Source organism: Mixophyes fleayi, chromosome 11 (assembly GCF_038048845.1).
Source record: "Mixophyes fleayi isolate aMixFle1 chromosome 11, aMixFle1.hap1, whole genome shotgun sequence".
Lineage (NCBI taxonomy): Eukaryota > Metazoa > Chordata > Amphibia > Anura > Limnodynastidae > Mixophyes > Mixophyes fleayi.
Genome location: NC_134412.1, coordinates 77,898,593 through 77,918,050, shown reverse-complemented (window position 1 = coordinate 77,918,050; position 19,458 = coordinate 77,898,593). Strand labels below are relative to the sequence as shown.

Genomic DNA, 19,458 nt, shown 5'->3' with positions numbered 1-19,458 from the left:
TAGGTTTTGCATCTACGTGACTTAGAGGTCAGAGGTGCCAGGCAATGCCGGATCACCCCACCTCTGAGGCTCCTGCTTCCTCCTCGGGCCCTCAGTCTGTTCACAAAAGAATAGAAAGGAGACCCCTGCAGAAAGATGGTGCTCAGGAGGTGAGAACGGCACTGCCAGGCCCATTCCCAAAATGTCGCTATGGGGTCCAGTGATTCACTGAACTGCATACCTCACAACTGCCCAACTTAGAAGGGACAGTCCTGATTTGAGAGCTATGTCCCGCCTTTCCAAGCTTTTTCCCCATTGGTGGGAGTGTTATCTCCCATTCACCACTGCTACTCGTGCACATGGCAATGTGCGGGTGTTTGGAGGGCAGGGGAGGTGGCAAGGGAACGGTCTATTATTCATGCACTAATTATAAGAGTGTGCGCATACTGTCCTGTCCTCTGGCAGAGTGTGCGCATACTGTCCTGTCCTCTGGCAGAGTGTGCGCATACTGTCCTGTCCTCTGGCAGAGTGTGCGCATACTGTCCTGTCCTCTGGCAGAGTGTGCGCATACTGTCCTGTCCTCTGGCAGAGTGTGCGCATACTGTCCTGTCCTCTGGCAGAGTGTGCGCATACTGTCCTGTCCTCTGGCAGAGTGTGCGCATACTGTCCTGTCCTCTGGCAGAGTGTGCGCATACTGTCCTGTCCTCTGGCAGAGTGTGCGCATACTGTCCTGTCCTCTGGCAGAGTGTGCGCATACTGTCCTGTCCTCTGGCAGAGTGTGCGCATACTGTCCTGTCCTCTGGCAGAGTGTGCGCATACTGTCCTGTCCTCTGGCAGAGTGTGCGCATACTGTCCTGTCCTCTGGCAGAATGTGCGCATACTGTCCTGTCCTCTGGCAGAGTGTGCGCATACTGTCCTGTCCTCTGGCAGAGTGTACGCATACTGTCCTGTCCTCTGGCAGAGTGTGCGCATACTGTCCTGTCCTCTGGCAGAGTGTGCGCATACTGTCCTGTCCTCTGGCAGAGTGTGCGCATACTGTCCTGTCCTCTGGCAGAGTGTGCGCATACTGTCCTGTCCTCTGGCAGAGTGTACGCATACTGTCCTGTCCTCTGGCAGAGTGTACGCATACTGTCCTGTCCTCTGGCAGAGTGTACGCATACTGTCCTGTCCTCTGGCAGAGTGTACGCATACTGTCCTGTCCTCTGGCAGAATGTGCGCATACTGTCCTGTCCTCTGGCAGAGTGTGCGCATACTGTCCTGTCCTCTGGTAGAGTGTACGCATACTGTCCTGTCCTCTGGTAGAGTGTGCGCATACTGTCCTGTCCTCTGGTAGAGTGTACGCATACTGTCCTGTCCTCTGGTAGAGTGTGCGCATACTGTCCTGTCCTCTGGTAGAGTGTACACATACTGCCCTGTGTTAGAATTTATGCATACTGTCAGATTGAAATTTCAAGAGTTCCATATTTTCTTAGGAAGGCCCAAAGAAGTAAGATAATTTCATCCACTTAAGTTTGTGTGTTGGAATGTCTGCCACTGAGCATGTTCAACATGTAATTTCATGTAAGTAAGTGCGGAATGTTCTATGGTACATACAGAATGACGGTTGGATTAGGTGAGTTCTATAGTTGGCTTAAGCTTACACTTATAAACTGAAACTTAGTTTATAGGTAATATCTTGATTCTGTTTGGTATTTGGATAAAAATTGATCTGTGTGAACGAATGCTGCTATTTCCTCCATTTATTGAGTGCACAGCGCAGCTATATCATACTTGCCTACTCTCACAGAATGTCCGTGAGGCTCTAGAATGTTGGGTAGTTCTCTCAAAACCCCAGGACATTAGGCCATTGTCCTGCCCACTTCCTTGTGAAGCAGATGGGATAAGGGCCTGAAAAACACGATTCCTCATGAATCTTGTAATTTTGGCTCTTCCTCTTCAAAGCAATGACACAATCGCAGCTTTGCAACGTGGGGGGGAGGGGGGTGGGGGGGGGTTAGGCCAAAATTGCACCAAGCGTAGTTTCCACTTTAACTTTGAACTTCCCTACGGAAAATCCCACAGAGGAGTTAAATAGAGTGGTCAGGTATGTACTACATTGATCTGGGACAACGCACAAAAAAATGCAGGTTGACCTTTTGTACCTAAAGTGGTTAATAAACTGCTATATAGACAGCCGTGTTATTCTTTTATTTGTATTACTTCTCTTTCTTTCTATAGATCTCCTAATAGTTTTAAGAGAATCAGATTATAACTGTATCCCTGGTTAAAAGTAAGAGTTTAATCTGATTTAAACTGTGTCAATTTAAGACAGAAATATTACTGAGTTCTGCTCCACTTATATAACCCTGTTTAGCTTTCAGCACAAGTGCCATAGGGTAGTACAGCTGGCATAGAGTCAGATAATTACTCACTAATTAGTTGATTTGGGTGGTTAATTATTTATCTTTTCCACAAAATGAATTAGAGGAAGTGTGATGCTGACTTGATTGATATCCGGATGCACTAAACAAACCAAAAAAGAAACTAGTTTAACAGCCACCAAACATTTTACTTAATGCCCCAGTATATATTGTCCTATTATTTTTGCTTTGTCACAGCAGTCTACATTTAATATTGTGGTTGGTGGTTTATGCCTCATGCAGAGAAGTATAAAACTGCAAAATTGAAAACAGCTAAATATTTTCCAGCTAGAAAGCTACTAGCATTTTCATAGCAGTCAATTAACGCCATGCTGACACATTGAATTGAATGGAAAATGATTTTCTTTGCTTGCACAGGAGCGATTAGGTTGTGAAGATGTTGGATGCAACATTTTGTTAGCATAAGCCCTCCTGTCGGACAGGGGATAAGTGTTCCCATTCACTTCTAGGGCCTGATTCATTAAGGATCTTAACTTGAGAAACTTCTTATTTCAGTCTCCTGGACAAAACCATGTTACAATGCAAGGGGTGCAAATTAGTATTCTGTTTTGCACAAAAGTTAAATACTGACTGTTTTTTCATGTAGCACACAAATACTTGATAGCTTATTTGTACACCGAAATTTAAAGTTGATATTTGTGCGCTACATGAAAAAGCAGTCAGTATTTAACTTATGTGCAAAATGGAAAACTAATTTGCACCCCTTGCATTGTAATATGGTTTTGTCCAGGAGACTGAAATAAGAAGTTTCTCAAGTTAAGATCCTTAATGAATCAGGCCCCTAGTTCCTTTGTAGCTGGAAAGTGCTTGTGTTTAATCTACTTGTGTGACACCACCTTTAATCGCTGTTCAGAGAGATGCTCTCTTTCAATTCACAAAGTACCAATTGTATCTCCTAGCCCCAGCTTCAGGTCATTCATCTCATCGGTTTTAAGGGATATGCGATTAATCACTGATTGCAAGAGACGGTAGGAGATTCTGGCGCAGGAAAGGCTCATTTGAAACAGACACAGAAGTGTGTTTTTTTGAGAGGATTGATCTCAAGCAATTAGTCGCATAAAATCGCCTTGTTTTTGTCATGAAATTTAATATTGTGACTGAAAATCACCTGAATAACCCTAGCCTAAATAGACACACAATTTAACACACATCACTGTGAAAACATTTAGGGGGAGATACAATTCAGCGCGGCGTGGCTCCGGAACATTCCATGGGGCTGAAATTTCACGCCATTTTGAAAAATGAGCGGAGATTGCTTACTATAATGGCTGGCAGCCGGACATCGCGGTGATGTTCAGCGGCACATTGCGCCCAATTGAATCTCCCCCTTAGAAACTGCTGTGGCAAAAAATATATTGACAACTTGGCTGCACTATAAATAAGAAAAGACAACATACATTAACTGGAAATTAAACCTTGGTCTCTGATAAATATCAATGTATTTAGTGCATACATAATAGTTATTTTTATTATAATAATTTTTTTTTTTTTGTTTAGAACCGGGACTTTGCGTTTTATTAAATATGTATATCAAATGCAAAACATAGGCCCAATCTATAACTACTCTAACAGGCAAAAATAGATCTGAAATCAGTATAAGGCATAGCGGCTAAACCTAGCTCGCTCCCTGCTGCGGTTTGCAGCATTTTGTTGCGGGGGTAGGTCCTAATGACGCGTTTCGCGTCATTAAGCTCGTCTCCCCGGCACCCTCTTTCCAAGAGGACTCCCCGAAACTCGGGAGCCTCCTGGTCATACCAGCAGAGTAGGCAAGTATGTCAGAGGAACATGATTTAACTGAAGAAACCAGTTGTTTGGTTTTTTTTTTGCTTTAAAAAAAACTTAGGAAGCGACGTGGCATGATGCTAAAGGCACTTTATTGTTAAATAAATCTGTGTTTAATAATAATGTTATTATGGGAACAGTTTAATGTATGTTTATTTTTCTAAAGAAAAACACTATATGTTTATTAAAAGGAAACTACTGTGAAGTGATGGGTAGGATGACCTGCATTAATGTTGCTGTTGAAAGTGACGTAGTGCAGGCTTTTGCTAAAGCTAGTCTCAATCATACCCATTTCACTCATTCACATTTCAAGTATTAAAGAGTTCTGCTCGATTTTCAGCACAGACTCCTTTATCAACAACTGCAGCTGAAAGTAAAATAGCTTTTTTCTTTTTGACTTGGAAACACTGCTAGCATTAGCAAGGGTGTCTACTACAAATAGTCTAAAAGCTAATTTTATATAACATTGACTTCCAAATAGAGTGCATTTGTGTCTAAAGGATACATCTAACTTTTTGGACTTTTTTCAAGGGTTAAATGTGCAAATTAGACCCAAAAAGAGTTCATTTTCTAAATATAACCTATATGTGATCGATTGCTGGTTACACTTTGTAGCAGAGTGTATCTAACACTTATCTTTTATGCAGCTTCTCTATTTCTCAGGGGGGAGGGAGGGGTGGCATTATACTCACTCTTCTGTATTGATGGAGATTGAGGAGTTACGGAAAAGTTAAGTGCTAGATACATTTTACCAAAGAGTGTATCTAGCAAATAATTACATGTAGGATAGAGGTTATATTTGGAAAATAGATTACATCTGTTTTGCACATTTAACCATTAAACGAGTCTACAAAGCCTTTAAAGCAGAGCTGTCCAAAATAAACTGACATTACTTAATTCACCAGGCCACCAAAACCTTGTATGTTAGTTACAGAAACTTTTCCAAGTTATTTGCTTTTTAATTTGCTACCTTCTTAGTGTTGTATTAAGCCTTGGGGGTATATTTACTAAACTGCGGGTTTAAAAAAGTGGAGATGTTGCCTATAGCAACCAATCAGATTCTAGCTGTCATTTTGTAAAATGTACTAAATAAATGACAGGTAGAATCTGATTAGTTGCTATAGGCAACATCTCCACTTTTTCAAACCCGCCAGTTTAGTAAATCTAGCCCTTGATCTGCCCTTGGTAGTGAAAGCGAATACATTGTAAACAAATCATTCTTCATTCCGAACATTTGTTGGAAGTCCCCACTAATGATAATCAGTTCATAAAGGAAAAATGTCCTCTGTTAGCATATCTGTCTTTAACACGTAATCAATTACAACAAATGTTTTTAAGTCTTTAAAGAAACCATTTAGGTTTATGTGGGAATTATGCGCTTTAGGATGCCAAATATTTGCAACTTTTGCATAAAAATACCACATTTGTTAAATTTTGCAAATTGTATATTCTAGACAGCAATGGTGTAGGATATTTGGAAGTGCACATAGTTTTCATTCAGAACAACAATATGAAACCAATAATCTATGAGACAGAGTGTAAGATTGGATATATTGGACTGGCTGACATATGGCGCACATGGTATAAATGCAAATAGTAACAATACAAATGGTGGTGTAACCCATAGCAACCAGTTAGATGTTTGTTTTCATTTTCTAAGCTAATAATGGCAGAATCTGATTGGTTGGCACATTTTCCCTTTGAACCAGTTTTTATAAATTTCCACCAATATTCATTGCTGTTTATGAATAATTTGCCAAGCAGATATCTGACTTTCACAGACAATGTATTGTCTTTTTGTCTCTTCTTGTTTAAAGGTGATTATATTAATACATGGGCGCGAACATAAGTCAACTTGCAGCAACATATTCATAGGGGTATATTTACCGAACTGCGGGTTTGAAAAAAGTGAAGATGTTGACTATAGCAACCAATCAGATTCTAGTTGTCATTTATTTAGTACATTCTATAAAATGGCAGCTAGAATCTGATTGGTTGGTATAGGCACAATCTCCACTTTTTCAAACCCCTAGTTTAGTAAATATACCCCACAGCCTTTAAAATGTACCCATAGCCTACACACAGTGGAGACCTAAAGCAATGCATTACTGATAATTCAGTCTATCAATTTATAGGGGGTAAATAGTGCCTCATGGCTTAATGATATCACAATGGCTAATGAGTTGATTGGCTGAGTATTGGTTCAGTAAACAAAATGGCTGCCTCCACTTTGTGTTGGTGACCAGTACATTTTAACATGTTCATTTTAACTAGAATAAATAATTTGCATTGTTACTTTATAGTCAAATAGATCATTCTTCAGAACTCAATACAGTCCACATAATGGGTATAATTTTAACTGTTGTCACATGTTCTCCAGGTATATTCAAGGTTTTCTTAGCTCTGATTTGGTGTTATATCTGAGATTTGGTTTTCTGTCTGTCAATAAGATGCACACACAGCATGGGCGTAAGACAGAATCGTCCATCACCTTTCTCCAGATTATCTTGACATAAAAAACTGTCAAAAACCTGTGTTCTTAAAGCTGTACTACCACCTAAAGAGGTGAACATTACCAGTCACCCCTTTAAAATTGCTGAAGAAGGGAGATTGTGGGGACGAGTGAGAGGACCAATCAGAAGCTGCAATGTCCGTGATTGTGGCTTCTCATTGGTCCCGCTGCTCACACCAAGCTCATCACATAGTCCTGATTTTCTACTGGGGTTTTGAGACTAAGAGGAGTGGGTGGAGTTAAAATGCTCCAGGTAGTAGTGCAGGTTAACTAGATGCATTCCTGGGGGGGCCTAAATGTTTTTGGGTATCATTGAATTTGGTCAGTTCTATTAATCAGCTTTGATGCTTGTGCCAATGCAGGAACATTTCGTACAACTGACTCAACCCCAGGAATGTAGTCTGAAATAGTTTATTTAAATTGTCTGAACACTTCTTAAATCCTTCTCCGCAGTAAAAAGGATTTAGTCAGCCAATTAATAAAATCTCTTTTTTTTTTTACTGAGGTCAAATAAAATATTTGACCTCAAATTTTTTTGGTTACTGGAAGAAGTGTTTTTTGTAAAGATATATTCCAATATATGAGAATCTTATTCTAATCCCTGTCTTATTGACACACAAAGATTTCAGAAACGTTTGTCGCATTTGCACTGTGGAGGCAGCCATTTTGAAAGCCTGAACCAATGTTCATGGAGCCTATCAATTCACAAGGAACCAGGAACATCACTAAGTGACAGTCACTGGTTCAGAGTGAATTAATAGGCTACAGACTTATTGGTTCAGGCCGTAACATTACCGCCTCCACATGCAGGCAACACTGGCACTTTAACTAATGTTATGGTGGAAACTGCACTAATGTACTGCAAGCAATCAAGATTTGGATATTGGCTAGTGCAAGTGAATGTACTAATGATAGTTTGTTATTGGCATGTTAAAATAAAAAATAGAACTGCAAATTAGTATGTCAAGTATTTCTATTGGTTGATGTAAAATCACATGACCTGTGCAGAGCGTGAAACCAATGCAGACTGGACTGGTAATTTGATGGTAATAACTCTACAAAAAAATCGAGACTGCTGTTTTACAGAAAAGTAATGTTCTTTTTTCCCCACATTGAACAATGATATCCCTTTAAAGTGATTAAATACATGCCCATCTTTCTAATCTGAGTCTGGTGGCACCACACATGGAGGGCGTAGGAAGAACTGTGATAGAAATAACTTAAATACTGTAAGAATTGCCCGAAAAAACAAACAAACTGTTGTTCAAACAAAACCATGTGGAAATGTGACTGTAATAAAAAGAGGTTTTTGCTCTTTGGATGTTTGTGTTTTCATTATTGCTTCTGCTTTATGTTGTAGAGAACTGAATATTTTACCTCACAGTGGTCACATGATGTGACTGGGGAAGGCTGGTGTCACAGGGCGGCTTAGTTTTCATTACAAAGATACAGATATCCGCTGTTAATTTGTATCAGTCTACAGGATCTGCTCTTTGCTGGCACCACTAATTGCTTCCAAATTTGTAATGCTCGTGAACACTACCTGTGTCATTGTAACCTGGCAGATAAAAAAAAAAACTGCTGAATCCAGGTCCATTCAATTTAATAGAATATACTTTAAACTGTAACAAGCTGTAAAAAGCAATTTAAGTATAAAAGAACATTTACCCTCAGGCCCAAACTCAGAATTTCTAGAGGGGGGGTTCCCCTTCACCAGCAGAGTGGGATTAAAGGATGGCTCAGGAACAGAGAACACGTTCCCATTCCCACCCCCAGTTGACAGACTGTCCTGACACACTCGCACAGACGTACAGAATGGATCTGATTTGGGCACACAGCACACAATGTGATGTTTGTGCGTGCCACACACCTCGTAGTGTGCCAGCCAAAGACTCAGTGACTTGGAGTGTGGTGCCTGGCTGGCCACTGGAGCAGATGACCGTCTGCCACCTACCTGAAGTTTAAGCAGCAAGTCTGCAAATGTTTGACTATTTTTGACTATTGACTATATTTTTATAGACAAAAAACCCCAAAAGATGTCTTAAAGACATATAATTTGGGTAGGATGCACCTTGACAAAGACTCAGATGAGTCGAAACACGTTGGAGCAGGAGAACTAAACACAGGATATTCCTCCCCACTGGCTCTGTAGTCAAGACGAAGTCCTGACTGAGCGGGGCAGTCAAAATCAGGACTGCCCAACAGAATCAGCTGACAGACCATCCTGCTCTTTCCTATCTACTGCCGATCCTTTCTTAAGCTCAGTGGCTGCTTGTCTGGATCCTGGAATGTTGGGGCCCTGATGGGATAAAGGGTAGGTACAGGTAATATGGAAGCCTAGATATAAGTGATCCCTCTAGGCTTCCCTAAACTCCCCAATCAGCCCCGTCATTAAATCAATCCTCTCCCTGCAACCAGAGCATTCAAATTTAATATATAGACCTATCTCCCAAACACCAGGCTGATATTACAAACTATTCACATTTAATTGATAGACCTATTTACAGATAACCAGTACAAATGTTAAATTAATAGGACAAATTATAACTTACCAATCACCGATACTGCTGTTTAGTGTATTTCCATATCCAAACAAACTTGAATTTAAATCGCAGAAAACTCTGTGCTCAAGACACAAAAATAAGAATAAATATGGGGCATGCGGTGACCAGTGGATACTCTACCACCACGTATCTTACTGAGCATCCATACAGACCAATCGTATTACAACATCTTCTTAGCTTAAAAGAATAAAAAGTCAAACATAGTGACATTCTGTGCACACGGCACCAGCCTGATACAATAACACTCACTTAGGAACTAAGGAGGATCAGCCTACAAGGCCCTCAATATGGAACGATAATTAGATTTAGTTCCTCTAGGCATAAACTACTCATATCTTCTTAATGTGCGGTCTTCTCTATTATTATCACTCAGAGGGACAGGGGAAAACACAAGTGAGAAACTCTGGCATATTATATATATATATATATATATATATATATATATATATATATATATATATATATATATATATCATCCGGAAAGTATTCACAGCGCTTCACTTTTTCCACATTTTGTTATGTTACAGCCTCATTCCAAAATGGAATAAATTCCCTTTTTCCCTTGAAACTCTACACACAATACCCCATAATGTCAACGTGAAAAAAAAGTTTTATTGAGATTTTTGCAAATTTATTAAAAATAAAAAAAACTAAGGAATCACATGTACATTGAGGGCCAGCATCTGGCTGCTTCTTATCTGGGAGCTGCTGCTCCTCCATGTTGGTAAGAGGCTGGCGCCAAGTTATGATGTCACAGCCCAGCTGCACACTCCCAAGAGGGAAGGATGTGTGCCCGCCTCCACTCTACACATGGTAATAAGCAGGGAGGGGGTTAGGGCAGTGTCTATGGGGAGTGTGTCCCACAGGGGTAGGATGCCCAAGGAGCACATGTTGGCCCTGTGTCAGAGGTGCTCTGTAAGCAGATTCCAAGAACCCATATTAAATGTTCACCAACCTGTTAGAGTAGGTTAGATGCGAAGCCCATTTGCTGTTCAGTTCTCTGTTCTGTTAAATCTGAAGTAAAAAAAACAAAGTGGGAAAAAAGGAATGTTCATAGACCACAGAGTGTTGGCCAGGAATAAATATGGCCACATCTGGATAGAACAGTGAGCTATCCAAAGCTAATACTATAATTTAAGAACCAAAACAATATATAGTACAATCATCTAGAGCGGAGCTCAAGTAGTGGATAAACACAATTAGGCACTAGGTCACCCTCAAGTTGTGGACCACTGCTGTCTAGGTGCCTGGATGGAGGCATCCAATTCAAGCTGTGGGAGCCAAAGCTCTTTAAGGCATGGGCCAGGCTCCAAAATATTTCTGATGTCATAAAACCAGCCAATGTGTTCTGTAATTAATGTTAATGGGAAATCCCATCTACATTTCCTTTTATGTAGTCGGAGGCCTGTAAGCAGATGGAGCTCCCGACGTCTGACCAAGTTGGTGGGTGTCAGGTTGGGAAAAACCTGTAGCGTTTCACACTCAAACTCTAGAGAAATTGTCCGAAGAGCATGAAGAACTGTCTTTCTGTGGGTATAATAGTCCGGACAGAGCACTACATCCCTTCGGTGGATGTCTTTGCAGCTGCTGGGGTGCTCAATAAGCTGTGATATGCTCTAGCACTGGCTTAGGAAGATCCATGAGAATAAAAGTTGTGTATTACTGATCTGAATATTATACCTGAATTAACTGAAGTGTTTTTACTTACTATGTTCTTCATACGCAGCAAGTAACAATGTTAGGGGAAAGATGCTACCCTGAGCCAGCAGAGTGAGAATGACTGGCTTACAAACTTGCTCTGCAGAAAAGCTCTGTGTGAATTGGATTAATTCACGGTGACAGGCCAGTGATGTTAAAGCTGTCTGACAATTCATCTTTTAGGGGAATATTTACTAAACTGCGGGTTTGAAAAAGTGGAGTTGTTGTCTATAGCAACCAATCAGATTCTAATTATCATTTATTTAGTACATTCTACAAAATGACAGCTAGAATCTGATTGGTTGCTATAGACAACATCTCCACTTTTTCAAACACGCAGTTTAGTAAATCTACCCCTTAGTCTTTAACAAAACCCACTAGGACATCATACCAAATGTGTAGAATGTGGCAGAAATAAAAGACAGTGCTAATAGGTTACTAAACCTTTTAGGAGGACTGCAGTGAACACATCCACTAATATTCCAGGGTATAAAATCAGGACAAAATCCATTTGAGCTACACCCAATTCACCCAAACCAATAAATAATTCAGGCAAACACTTCTACGATAGCAATGGTTGCTGGGACGTAGGCCTTCGCTATAGCCACAACCCAGAAATAGATGAAGAGATCTGCACACAATTAAGTATAGTGTAGTGATAAGTTTTATTGTTGATCTTGTGGTCCTTTCACAAGATGATATATGAATATGCAACAGGCTAAGCAGTTATGTAACTCTACAATAGACATTTACAGTATACGAGTTACTCAGCAGGAAAAATAGAGGGGTAACCACATCAAGAAACAAGGTGGGACACCAGGAGAATCATCAAGAGTTAATATTTTGCCCCCCACTAATCGCATACAGGGATTCAATCCACTTGGACCAAACTCTCAGAAATTTATACTCTTGATTTCTACTTGTGTAGACAAACCATTCAGAGTCCACTGTTTTGTGAACCAGGCCTGTCCAATTACGAAAATGAGGGCCCTCCGGTGCCAACACATACCTAGCTATGCAGATCTTGGCCAAGGTAAGCAATTTCAGTTCCTACTGGAGAACATTTCATGAATTGCTAATCTAGTCTCGGAACGGAATTGCTTAACGAAGTGAAGGATAAAACAGCTACATGGAAGTGAGACTAATTAGGCAGACTTAGTAGTTTCCATTTGTTTTAACGTGACAAGAGAATCAGGTTACATCCCACAATCTCTCAGAAAGATCTTCTGGCTCACGTCTAACATAATATATTACATTATTAGAAGTCTTAAGCCGGCCACACAGGAGTTGGTTGCTCTAGTGCCAGTTTCTTGTTAAACAAAATGCAGATGTCCAGTTGTTCACCCACCGGTCCCTGGAACAGTGGGTCTAATCCAAAGCAGTGCATTTTCCAACCAGACTGATTGGTTGGGTCAGGCCAGGTTAATTGGCTGTTTTGGCCCCTACATGATACACATCAGCTGCCGGAAACCCACAGGCAAAAGAGACATGGGAAGATACCCCGTTGTGAAGATTTAATACATACTAAGCAATTAGAGAGAGAAAATACTGTCACTTGGAGATCCTGTCAACATCAAACCAGATAAGACGGGTGTGTTTGGTTCTGTCGGCTGTTTAAAAACCAACACAACTAACACCGACGTGAAAATAGCGAAGACTATAACCGTCACAACAACAAAATGTAGACTTAACATCTAATAGACGGACAGTATTTCCGACATGCTTATTGAGCGGCAGATGTAAAAAGAGACTTTCACAAATGTCTCCATAAAAAAAATCACATCACTTCTAATGGCCAGACTGAAAATGCCCGAGTACATTATACATTATAAATATTATATTTTCACGGCTGTGTTAGGTGTGTCGGCTTTTACACAGCCAAGAAAATGACTACCACCGGATGAGCCATATACTATCCAGGGGCAAACACAGGATTTGTAGAGGGGGGTTTCCACACCACGCCACCAGTGGGCGTGACCAGCATGCATGGGGGCGTGGCTATAATTTTAGACAGTGCTTGGCTGCTCTCCAACTCTTCCTATCACCATAATACGTATGGGCAATGCTGCGTGCACTACTGCTAGGTGCACACAGCTCTCCCTTTTCAAGCAGAGCTGTGTGAAGCGGGGGCAGGGTGCAGCCACCTCAATTATACAGTGCCCCAGGCTTGGAGGGGGGTTTCCAGGCACTAAGAACCCCCCCCCCCTCGGTTTGCCTATGCTATCACATGATACAATAAACACATACTCAGTCCTGCCACTTCCAGCAATGGAACACTGACAGAATACCTACTTAACTCACCCACAACAATACTCTCTCAGAATATCAATCTGTATTGAGCGGCTCAGCCTGGTCTCATCTTTCAACATCCTCTTGTCCCTAGTGTCTGTCCCTGAGCTATCCCCCTCCATCACCCAGAGTAAAAGTACTGGTGTAAAAACACCACGTTATGTCTTATACTTCCTGTCTTGTCCTGAGCTGCTTCTCATCTATACACATTACTGCCCGGCTCTGTCGGTTCCTTCATGGAGAAGAGAACGAGTGGCTCAATTAATTTTTAATGAGGATGAGACCATTATAAATTATTTTCATAAAATTACCCTTGCACTCGATTGCTAAACAGCAAAAGATATTTAATTTACTTTTAAAAAAATAAAGTAAAAACAGATATCTTACAGGCATAATTTTAAAGGTTATTATAAGTTATCTACACAATGGTGTAAATATACCTTTTGAAGGCCAGGGTACCATGTAGTGAGTTTTGGCTTTTTCCATTGTCTAAAATGTTACCCAATTTTAAAAACTGTGGCATAATGTATCTGATATTTTATACATAGATGATTTTAATGCATACTTGCCAACTTTCTGCAAGTGTATTCCCGGGAGAGGGGCGTTACTAGAGGGCGAGCACGGCCAAATGCGTCATTTTGACCCCGTCCCCATAACGGTAATGCTGTTTTTGTCACGGGGTGCGGGGCTAATATGACGCAATTCACAGCAAATCGTGTCATTTAGGCTAGACAGGTTCGGGATGCGTGAAAGAAATGGGGGATCTGCGCTTCCCACGTGTGGGTGAAAAAAGGCAGCCGGGGGAACAAAGAGATAGGAGTTGGTCTATACTTCGGGATGCGGGAGACTTGCGTGCTCTACCGGGAGTCAGTGAAACCAACCCCGAATTTCAGGAGTCTCCCGGACATTCCGGGAGAGTTGGCAAGTATGTCATTATGTCGCATACTTCTGGTGCATCTGGTTTAATAAACAGCAATTCAAATAGGTGTCCAAATGGATGTTAAAAATACCATTTAGTAAGATACCACGCCGATCGTACTGCTTTCTTTACGCATATGTTTTAATGAGATTAATTAAGTGTAAATATGTGTGGAATGGCTGAATAAGAGCATTGGTATGTACCATAAGTGACAGATAGGGGGTGACAATTAGCAGGGTGTGAAGATCCCCCCAAAATTTAATCAGCACGGGTGAAAGTGACGTTATGTCCGGTGGGTGTTGTTAGTGGTGTGGTCGTGGTATAGAGCTTAAGAGCTTTTTAGATAGATTATTGTACAAGTGTACAGCTAGAGCCCGCCATTTGACAGAGGTGGTTGTGAGGGGTGAGATTGCTCAAACCGCATGCCGTTTTCTTGCCATTCAAAACGTAAGAGGCACCATTTCCCCCTTAATATAATGAAAAATAAGATTTGCCTCCATAAGTTAATTCTAAATTAATTTTGCCCCTCAAATCAATAAACAAAGATTTCCCCATAGCTCAGTTAGAAGCAGGCATTAAAAAAAAAATCTAGTCTTTTTTTTTTTTTCAGGTGGTATTTATGGTGGTTTTGACTAAAACCTTTGGTTTAGCTGCAGTTAAGCTCTTTTCAATCGGCCCCACATCGCCAGTCGTTTAATATCCCAGCCTCAAATCGCCCTACAGTGAATGCAGCGGTTTTGAGTAGTAAACCGTTAGCGATGTGTGGTTTAAAACCGTCACCTGACACAATTTTTAGCAAAGGGTGTGTGCGAGTGTGAGAGTGTGTGTACAGCCATAAAGGCAATTGTTGTCCCAGTCCTGTAACACATCACAAGTATAGGAAAGGGAATAATATTATTCTCCACTTTATAAACCTCCCCACTGAATTACAGACACAATGCAATGTCTATACACGTGTGTTAATGCGTTGCAGTGATTTTGGACAGGAAGGGAGTTAAACAATCTCCTTCCAGCAATCTGTCACAGTGTTACTACAAAAGAGAAAATTGTTGGCCAGCGGTTTTCAGAAAAGAAGAGCCGGACTCATTTAGTTGTCACCCTGGCCAACTCGATCTGCCGCTCACTAGCCGCTGGGGCATGAAATAAGATGCCAGAAAGACTTGTGCAGGGGTTAGATGAGCAATGTGTCTTGAAGGCCAGGATTCCAGGGCTGATACTGGTGTTAATAAAGAGATTTGTCTTCATTTGGCAGTGCTGTCTGAATCGGGATGAGTAGCTGGGCGGTGTGCGTGTATCGGGCATGATGTTGGAGAGGCGGTTACAATTATGGGTTTTCTGCTGAGACTTTCCCATCTATATGTAGGAAATTGTGATTTAAAATCCGTGTAGCCATATACAGGTGTATAAAAATAAAACAAAATACAATTATTCCTCCCAAAGCAACAACATGAATTAGTGTCTGTCATGTAATATGGTTTTATTTTTCAAGTCTTGCACTGTGATAACCTATAGGCCCGTTTATTATCTATCTGTCTGTCTATATACATTAGATACATCTTTCTATTCCTGGGTAGAACCCCAGAACAGTATGAATTATTTGCTGCATGGATTCAACAAGATGCTGGAAACATTCCTTAGAGCAGACAAGGCCAACTTGTGGCTCTCCGGGTGCTGTAAAACTACAAATCCCAGCATACCCTGCCAGTTATCGTCTGGCTCTCCACGGGCAAAGCATGCTGGGGCTTGTAGTTTCACTACATCTGGAGAGCCACAGCTTAGCCAGGCCTACCTTAGAGATTCCGGTTCATGTTGACATAATAGCATCACAGTTGTTTCAGATTTGTCGGCTGCACATTGATGTTGCAAATCTCCCGTTCTACCACATCCCATATGTACTCTATTGGACTGAGATCTGGTGATTGCGGAGACCATTGAATTGATTGTCATGTACATGTAACCAGCTTAAGACGACATGTGCTTGTAACATGGCACCTTATCCTGCTGGATAGAGCCATTGGAAGATGGATTGATTGAGATGTACATGGTCAGCAACAATACTCAGGTAGTCTGTGGCATTGAAACAATGACCAGTTAGTATCAAGGGGCCCAACGTGGCCAGGAAACCATTCCTCACATCATCACACCACCACCAGCCTGCACCGTTAACACAAGTCAGGATGGACTGGGTGCTCCAGTTTCCTCCCACACTCCAAAAACATACTGGTAGGTTAATTGACTTCTATTAAATTGGGGTGGTGTGCATGTTATGGGATTTAGACTGTAAGCTCCAATGGGGCAGAGACTGGTGTGAATAAGTTCTCTGTACAGCGCTGCGGAATGAGTGGCACTATATAAATTGATGATCGTTGGATTCATGTTGTTTACACCAAATTCTGACACTACCATCTGCATGTGGCAACAGAAATTGATATTTGTCTGACCAGTCACTGTCTTTCCAATCTTAAACTAACCATTTTTACAGGTAAACACATGGATTTTCAAGAAACAATGTCGGGGTCCTCAGGGGAGTCAACATTTGAACAATTCGGTGGCAGCACCGGGGTAGATTGGGGGGTGTTTCTTACATGTGCTTAATGTGTGCACGGCCAGTACAATATTTTACTTTGCAGGATGAGATGCAAACGAGGTGAAGGAGTGGATTTAAGGTGTGTTCCAAGTTCTCCAGGAGGGTGCATAGAATGCTAGTAATTGGCTTACTCTGAGGTGGGGGATTTTCAGTCTTGCTCTATAGATTTCCTGCATTCCAGATACTCTTTTGCAAAGTGGAAAAAAATGCAGTTCTAGGCACTGTTTAAAAACACAAAAAGTGGCACATGTACAATTCCCATCACTTACACTATTTATTTACAGCATAAATTAGGCTAAACGGAGCAGTGTGGCAGGAGACCGATGTATAGATGTGGTAGGGGGCAGAACCCAATTCACACTGACAATGAAAGACGTTTATCCCAGATATTAACACAGCATAAATATGAATTACACACAACTGTGATGGTGACCCTCTATTGGCTACAAAGCAAGGTTTAAATTAGGCAAAACCCTGCATGTGCTATTTTAAGGTGCTTATGTCTGACCCACAGTTCACACAGCTGCCCAGGAGACTAGCAGATGTGTGCAGGCAGAGGATCAATAATCTGTGTTTGCAGTATTCTCACAGATGTTCTTGCATCTTGTTCCCAGGGGCGATTTGGCCTTTCTGCTCTCTGAGACAAAACAATTACTGTCACTGGTATACAATGCGGACCTGACAATCGTGGCATGTACACAAGATATAAGAAACAGTATTTACATGCCAAGTTATATGCCCAGCAATTGTGATATATAGCAACATAACCTATAATTACGTCAATAGTAGTACCCACTAATATGCCCATAATACTTCAGCAGTAGTAATGGCAAGTGATATGCACATTAGTAATGTCTATTAATGTACAGTACCAACGGTACAAATCCCTATTATGCCCAATAGCAGCAGTGCCCAGCAGTACGGTCACAGTAGATACGCAAAGTAATATCCCTGTAAGGGCAGTAATGCCCAGTAATATGGTGCAAGAGTAATGGGCAAGTAGTAGACATACCAGTACTATGCCAACATAAGAGGCCTAGTAATATGCCATTAATAGTGACACCAAGCAGTGTACCATAGATATGCCCAGCACTATACCTACAGTTATAGAGCAGTTGTATGCCAGGAGTAGAAATGGCCAGCATTAAATCTGCTCTAGAATATACCAGCAGTAGATATGCCCAATAATATACCAACATTAGACATACCTGGTAAACAGTGCAATCATAAACACACCCAGTACAATGTACCAGTAGTTGCACATAAGGCACAGCACCGTACAACCCGTCAGAGGCGGCAGAGACAGTCTGTGTGCGACTGGCACTGTGATCGGAGAAGATTGGCATCAGATAAACATACATCATCTTCAAACTCCAAAACCGTGGCATTCAGCATGTAAGATTCTCTGCAAATACCACCCTCATCATCTCCCGTTACTCTGCCGCCTGAGGCAACGTCAAGGAACACAAATTTATATTTTTCTTTTTTTTTTACCCTTTTACTTTTTCAAACCTTTTTTTCAACTTGGAAAAATGAAAGACACCAGGTTAATGTCCCTCACTGAATGGTTTTAATCAATCAGCACATGACAATGAACTGTAGATCCTGGTCACATGTAATTTGGAACTAGTAGGTTTTCCCAAATACACAGATATTGGAGAAAAAAACCCCATCATATCTCCAAAGACACAACCATCAGATCCAGCCATCATCTGTCCATATTTACAGTCTGTCAATCAACATCTCATATCATCAGTTGATGGAGTATGTATATTGACTTATTATGGAGGGGTGGGCATTTTTCCTTCTTACTTTGCAAATCTGATTTCCTTGTCAAAATGCCTATTGCAGGACACTGTAGAACACTGTAGCTCAAAATAGAATGTCTGATAAAAAGTCAGTAGCTTGCAGTGAGGTAGATGACAGATATACACTATATGGACAAAAGTACTTAGCCGCACCTGTTAATTATTGAATTGAGGTGTTTCAATCAGACCCGTTGCCAGAGGTGTATAAAATCAAGCACTTAGCCATGCAGTCTCCATTTGAAACATTTGTGATACGAAGAGAGTCGTTCTGAAGAGCTCAGTGACTTCAAGTGTGATACTGTGATAGGATGCCACCTTTGCAATAAGATGGTTCATGACATTTCATCCCTGCTGGATATTCCATGGTCAACTGTAAGTGATATTATTACAAAGTGGAAGCATTTAGGAACAACAGCAACTCAGCCACCAAGCAGAATATCACATAAAATCACAGAGCGGGGTCAACTACTGCTAAGGCGGATGGTGCGTACAAGTCCAACGTCTGCCGATTCTATAGCTGAAGAGTTCCGAACTTCCACTGGCATTAATGTAAGCACAAAAACTGTGCGGTGGGAGCTTAATGGAATGGGTTTTCATGGCCGAGCAGTTGCATATAAGCCTCACATCAACAAGACCAATGCCAAGCGTTGGATGGAGTGGTGTAAAGCACACTGACACTGGACTGTGGAGCAGTGGAAACATGATATGTGGAGTGACGAATCACGCTTCTCTGTTTGGCAGTCAGATGGGAGAGTCTGGGTTTGGAGGAGGGATAATGGTTTAGAGTAGTTTTTCAGGGGTTGGCCTTATCTGCAGTGAAGGGCAATCTTAATGCTTCAGCATACAAAGTCATGTTGGGCAATGCTATGCTTCCAACTTTGTGGCAACAGTTTGGAAAAG

The 19,458-nt window shown here is 41.3% G+C and overlaps 1 protein-coding gene across 1 annotated transcript in view; it reads left to right on the top strand.

Moving 5' to 3' along the window:
* Positions 1-19,458, top strand: part of TMEM240 (transmembrane protein 240) — an 85,471-nt gene that overhangs the window by 59,537 nt on the left and 6,476 nt on the right. The gene's annotated exons all lie outside the window — the stretch shown is intronic.